Below are 5,720 nucleotides of genomic sequence, written 5' to 3'. Positions count from 1 at the left end.
CAGCTGGGGCTGTAATCACCACCTCATCTGCTGAGCTGTAGCTGAGTTTAGTGTCCTGTGCACACAGCAATTGGGTTTTATGAGCGGGATATCATCATTGTCGCAGGACGCGGTTGGCACGTGAATGAAAGCCACGGTTCCGCCACCCACTAGATAGGACTAAGCTATAAAGATAACTGCACAACAGAGGAATTTTCAGGCCATTTTAATGGCCCTCTGGTTCTACTGCTGCATAATTTAATGTGCTGTTAAATTTGCCGTTGGTGCTCCTATGGAAAAAAACCTGCGTCCGCATACTCATCGTGGAGCCTCTTCCCTCCCCTCCCTGCACTGCCATACCTGGTGTGGCAGCTCGAGCACTAAAATGTAGCTGCATCCCCGGAACCTGGCAAATAAAGTGCCAAGTCAGGGTGCATTTTGTTGAGAAATCCCAGTAGGGGATGACAGTAAAATCAGAGAGGGAAAAGATTACGGTGCAGGCGTTTAAATACATCTCCGTGGGGGCATCACCCCGGACCTGGTCTTTAAAGATAGACTAAAAATGTTCAAATAGAAGACATCCAAATTCCAAGGGCATATTCAAAAGCACTGGTCTGTACACTTCTGTCTCAGGTGGATGCGTTGGTCCGTGCACTTGGGTTTCAGATGCTTTCAGAAAGTGTTTTTTGAGACCCTCGTTTCAACAACAAGAACAGAAAGTTGCCTGCTACCTGCTTGTGCTATTTAGAATAATAGGAGGGGGTGAGATAAAAGTGTACAGAACATCCAGAAAATTTTAGTTTGAGAAAACAACCTGATCTGTGTCCCCAGATCAGGTGAAACTGCTGGTGAAACTTTGACAGGTTATTACATCTCTCCATACCACAGATTACTCAGCTGCAAAACAAACTGAAGAGGGTACAGCTACCTCAGCTGCAGAGATGAAGTGGTTAATGTGCAGAAAAAACACTGTTTATATGAGGTATGCAATGTATTTATACTGTTTCTCATCTCTTATAAAGGACTTCAGCAACACTGAGGACCTGGCACTGGCCTGACTACCCAAAGTGCTTGGGCGTGAGCAACAACAATCCATCTGTTCCATCACCAGCAAAACAAAGCCAGCATTACATAAGAACACAGTAATATATGGGCTTATTAGAGAACTGGTTCCAGGGGTCATTATATGCAACATTACAGTGCTATATAAATGCATATTAATAACAGCCCACGTTTTCACAGTTTGGCACATGTTAGCTTTGAATATGTGCATGTTTTTCCAATAAGTGGTCATGGCAGCTTTCTCAAAATTGATATAGCCTTTCCACTTTGAAAAAAAAATTAAAAGTCAGCTGTTAAAAAAACCCACCCTAGATACACATTTGCCTGGTATACTGGAACAGCATCTCCTGGGTAAATAATTCATGGGTTTTGACATCAGTACATGTTCCAAAGTATGTATTTACCTGATGGACCATAACAGCCCTGAAGGAGCCTGTCTAGTCTACTGGGTAATATCTGATGGATTTTTTTTTTTTTTTTTTTTTACAATTAGTATGCATGCCACTAAGCATCTTAAATCATATAAATAGTGTACCTTTAAAAAAGCCAAAATAAAAATTTGGACAATCCAAAACACACAATGCTCTGGACCACAACGCGTGGGCAAGCTGAATAGTTTAGGGGTTTGTAAAATAGAAGCAAGGAGAGATAGATATTTTATACTCTGTAACACGAGCCAGAATTCTGAAAAAAAATGAGCTGAATTCTATCCTGGTGCCAGAGACCCAGCTACCAAAAATATTTCACAGGGTTTTGCAATAACCTCATGGTAGCTGCTCACTTAATCCATTGGAAAGAGTGAAGCTCAAAAGCAGTTTCAGAGCTCTTCAACACTGTGGTCTCCTGTTTCCATACAGCTTTGGTCTCGAGTCATATGGGCTGGCCACGTTCACAGCTCACGCCACAGGCTGAGGAGAAAAGGTGTCTGAGGTGATTTCACCTTGATGGACACCAATAGAGCAGGGTTTGCCATGTTTTTAAACCCTCTCAAACAAGGATGAATTTCACCTTTTAATCAAGTAACCCAGAGAGGCAGGGAAGGAAAAGGCCATTGAAGGAGTTTAAAGGGAAGGGGACAATCATTATCATTCTTTACAATGCCTACACTGGGAAAAGTGCAAAGGTAAAAAACACCCCAAAACCTAAAGGGTACAACCTTTCCCTTTAATTGTTAGCTTGCATCTTTATGCTTCACATACCATTGTGCAGTCCCCTAAAAAAAAAAATAAATTGTCAGCTAGACGGAATCTGTGGGATTTACCTTTTTTAATAATAAAATGTAATCACGGAAGAACATTTTTGGTGTTAGGGGTTGCATGTCCTTCGAGGCTTCAGGCAGTTATATGTACCATACACTCTCAGGACTTTCAGGGGAAAAATACCATAGTCATCACTGCCATTAGTACCTCAAATTGTATTTTGAGTGTAAAGTATTATTAGTACTTGCATATAACTACTGCTACTATTAAATCCATTACTATGTGCCAATCTATGGTCTATGCTCCATTTAAGTTCCACTTAGCTCCCAACTGAGAACCAGAACAGGCTTTATGTCTTCTTTAAGATCTGTTTGAGGCGTGAACTTTATCCAAGGAACACAATTCCACAGTTTCAAAACTTTTTACCATATCCCTGGTAACCAGAAAGCTAAATAGGATCCATTGTACGTGTAACAAAATAAACAATCAGTGAATGGGAAAGATGTTAACGGTGACAGGCTTTTCATAACTTCCTTTCCTTAGGTAATGAGGCCACTTTGCTACTTTTGCTAAAGCCCCACTATGGCTTTGCAGCACTTCCAGTTGGATCCAGCTGCAGACAAGCAGCCACAAAAGATGCTGAACAGCACAGCTCTCCTCCCCAGGCCTCTGGATTTCAGAGACAGAGCAGTGGTTGACACTCTCAGCCTGAAAAGCCAGCCAGCCTAATCTTAGTTAACCAACACTCAATTAATAAAATTTCGATACGAGTCTCTAATAGGCATCATCTTGAATTTCACCAGCATTTTCATTTTCACCACCATGTATTTGTGCCAGACATCAGTTTTAACCTCCTGCATTTTTCATGAAGAACTACCAGCTCCTTGAGTTACTAGAACTTCTGATAGTGAAGTCAAGACCTAGCACACATCACCACCAAACTTTACAAGAAACTCATTAATCTGCGGGGAAAACAGACATATATATGTATATATGAAAACTCTTTCAGAATAAAACTCTTAGATGCTGAATTCTTATTAATGGCATGAATGTCTCCAAATTTTCACCAAGGAACCAAAAAAGCATCTATACTGTCAGTCTCATAAGTTGTGTGCAGTTCATCAGCAAGGAATGTAGCTGGTGAGCTACTCGTGCTTTATTACTCGCAAGATAAATTTTCACTGTCCAAAATTGGAGCAAATCCTTTCTGCTCTGCCCTTTCTCAGCTCGATTTCTGGTCTTCCAGACTGTGAACCCTTGAAGTAGGAGGGATGCTGTTCAGAGTGTTCAGGATCTACCCACAAACATCAATACAATATTCGGGTTCATCATTGTGAGACTGAGAATTGACAAACTCAAAAAGCAAATAATCAGTCAAAAATCAATTAAATTTAGGGATACCTGTATGGTGCTACTTCCATAGCATATATTACATATACTCTGCAATTACTACCACACATGCACATATATTTATTCTCAACTAGCCAATTATTACTATGCCTCTCTGGATGTAAAAATGCCTGGTTTATTTTTCATTTGGGCATCATTCTCCCCCACATAAGTTTTTTTGTTTTGTTTTTTGCTTGTTTGGTTTGGTTTTTTGTTTGTTTGGTTTGGGTTTGTTGGTTTGGTTTGGGTTTTGTTTGTTTGGTTGTTTTGGGTTTTTTTGTGTTGTTGGTTTTTTTGTTTTTTTTTCAAACAGGTGAAAGTGAAGCTTCTTCCATATCTGTATTTGGAGCATTTCCTTGCAAATCAGCAACAAAATTAACCACATTTTTTAAAGCTAACATCAAAGTATTGAAGTTTTTTCTTTCTTTCTAATTAAGCAAGAAAAAAAAAAGAGATGGGACAGTAGGGAAAAAAAATTTAAGGATTTTTTTTTCGATATATTCCTGAGAAATTTCACCAAAAATAAAAAGCATGAAAACCACATATATAACTGCAGTAAAACATTGCCTGTGTATGTCCCATTCCTCAGGGTGTCTGAAGAACAGCATGAATAAAGTCCAGCTACTGTAACACAGACGAGAAAAATGAATTTGAATGTAAGGTTCCTTTATGACTGGAAACTATTACCTCTAGGTTTCATTTAAATAGGTCCCTAAAGGGAAGCAAGAGGCTGTTTCCACATGTACAGGCTGCATTGGACAAAGTCTAACTGGACTGACCATGTAGTGCAGCCTGACATATGACAAAGTACTTCCTCCTGGATGCTGGGGACAAGGGACATTTCCCAGTTTGCCATCAGCCTGTGTTGGAGCTTATAAAGTTGGAGCTGATTTTGCTGAACACCCCTCCCCTCCCTGACAGATATTTGCAAGCAGACACATGGCCAAGGTTTTCATGCAGCTTTAAAAAAAATAAAAAATAAAAAACGCAAATAGGTAAAATAAACAGAACCGTGAGCTCCTGGCCATGTGCAGGTTTAAATTCATGAACCCTTTTGCTGCACCCCTGTAACAGCCAGACAGGTAGCAGGGAAATCATAAATCACCTCACTTTTAGTCACAGGGGTGTACTAGTGAGACGGAAATGAGGACAAAAGCTAATGTCTCAGTTTATAGTTTCTGGAGATTTCATTAACACGGTACTTACTGAAATCAAACAGCAGTTCTTTTGACAATTAGTTCTTTTAGGTCAGTAGGATTTTTTTGGATGAATGGTAGATTTGGCCGGGTTTAGGTTGCAGTATTTGATTCACCTATTTTCCCCCTTCACAGAATGCTTCAAAATCCAAAGGACCCCCATAAGTGAAAAGTGATAATCCTCTCAAGCTAAGAGCACATATTTTATTTGTCAGTGAGAAATGTGTCGCTTTCTGTGGGTCAGAATTAGTCTGAGCAGCTTGAAGCCAGACAATTTTCACCCTGACAAAGACATTTTCATAGGTAGTGCTCTGAAGCTGAGATACCATTTATGGTTGCCACACAAAACTGGGAGTAAGGGAGTGTTCCCAGTTTGTGCCAAAGATTTCCTCTGTTATCTCCAATAACTGACATAACTTCCCTCCCACAGAACCTTTGTGAGAATTCACTAATGTTTGATAAAATCTTTTGTCCTAAATAGGAAGCTGCTATAAAACAGCTGACATTTTTATGTTGATTATATAATTTTTTTAATGCTAGAGTCCATGTGATGCATTTCTCACAATGGAAGAGATCATTGCAAGGTCCCAGACTCTATTCTAATGACAACTCCTAGATAATTCAAATTGTTACTTGCATTAAATTCTTAACTCAGACTAAGCTACAAAAGGAAGCAGGAAACAAAGGCATAAATTGAGGGTTTAACTTAATACTATAAGAAAGTTAAATTCACCAATATATATGGAATGTTTATGCAGAGAAAAGAACCAGTAAAGAACACTCCAGGCTAGTGTCTGAAATGGGTTGGCCATTTTTAAAGGTTGTTTATTCTTTTAAAATCTAAAAATTATTCCAATAATTCCCCTTCCAAAGACTAAAAGTCTTTGGAAAAGAC

The sequence above is a fragment of the Pseudopipra pipra genome, chromosome 6, assembly GCF_036250125.1.
Source record: "Pseudopipra pipra isolate bDixPip1 chromosome 6, bDixPip1.hap1, whole genome shotgun sequence".
Lineage (NCBI taxonomy): Eukaryota > Metazoa > Chordata > Aves > Passeriformes > Pipridae > Pseudopipra > Pseudopipra pipra.
This window is presented reverse-complemented; position numbering follows the sequence as displayed.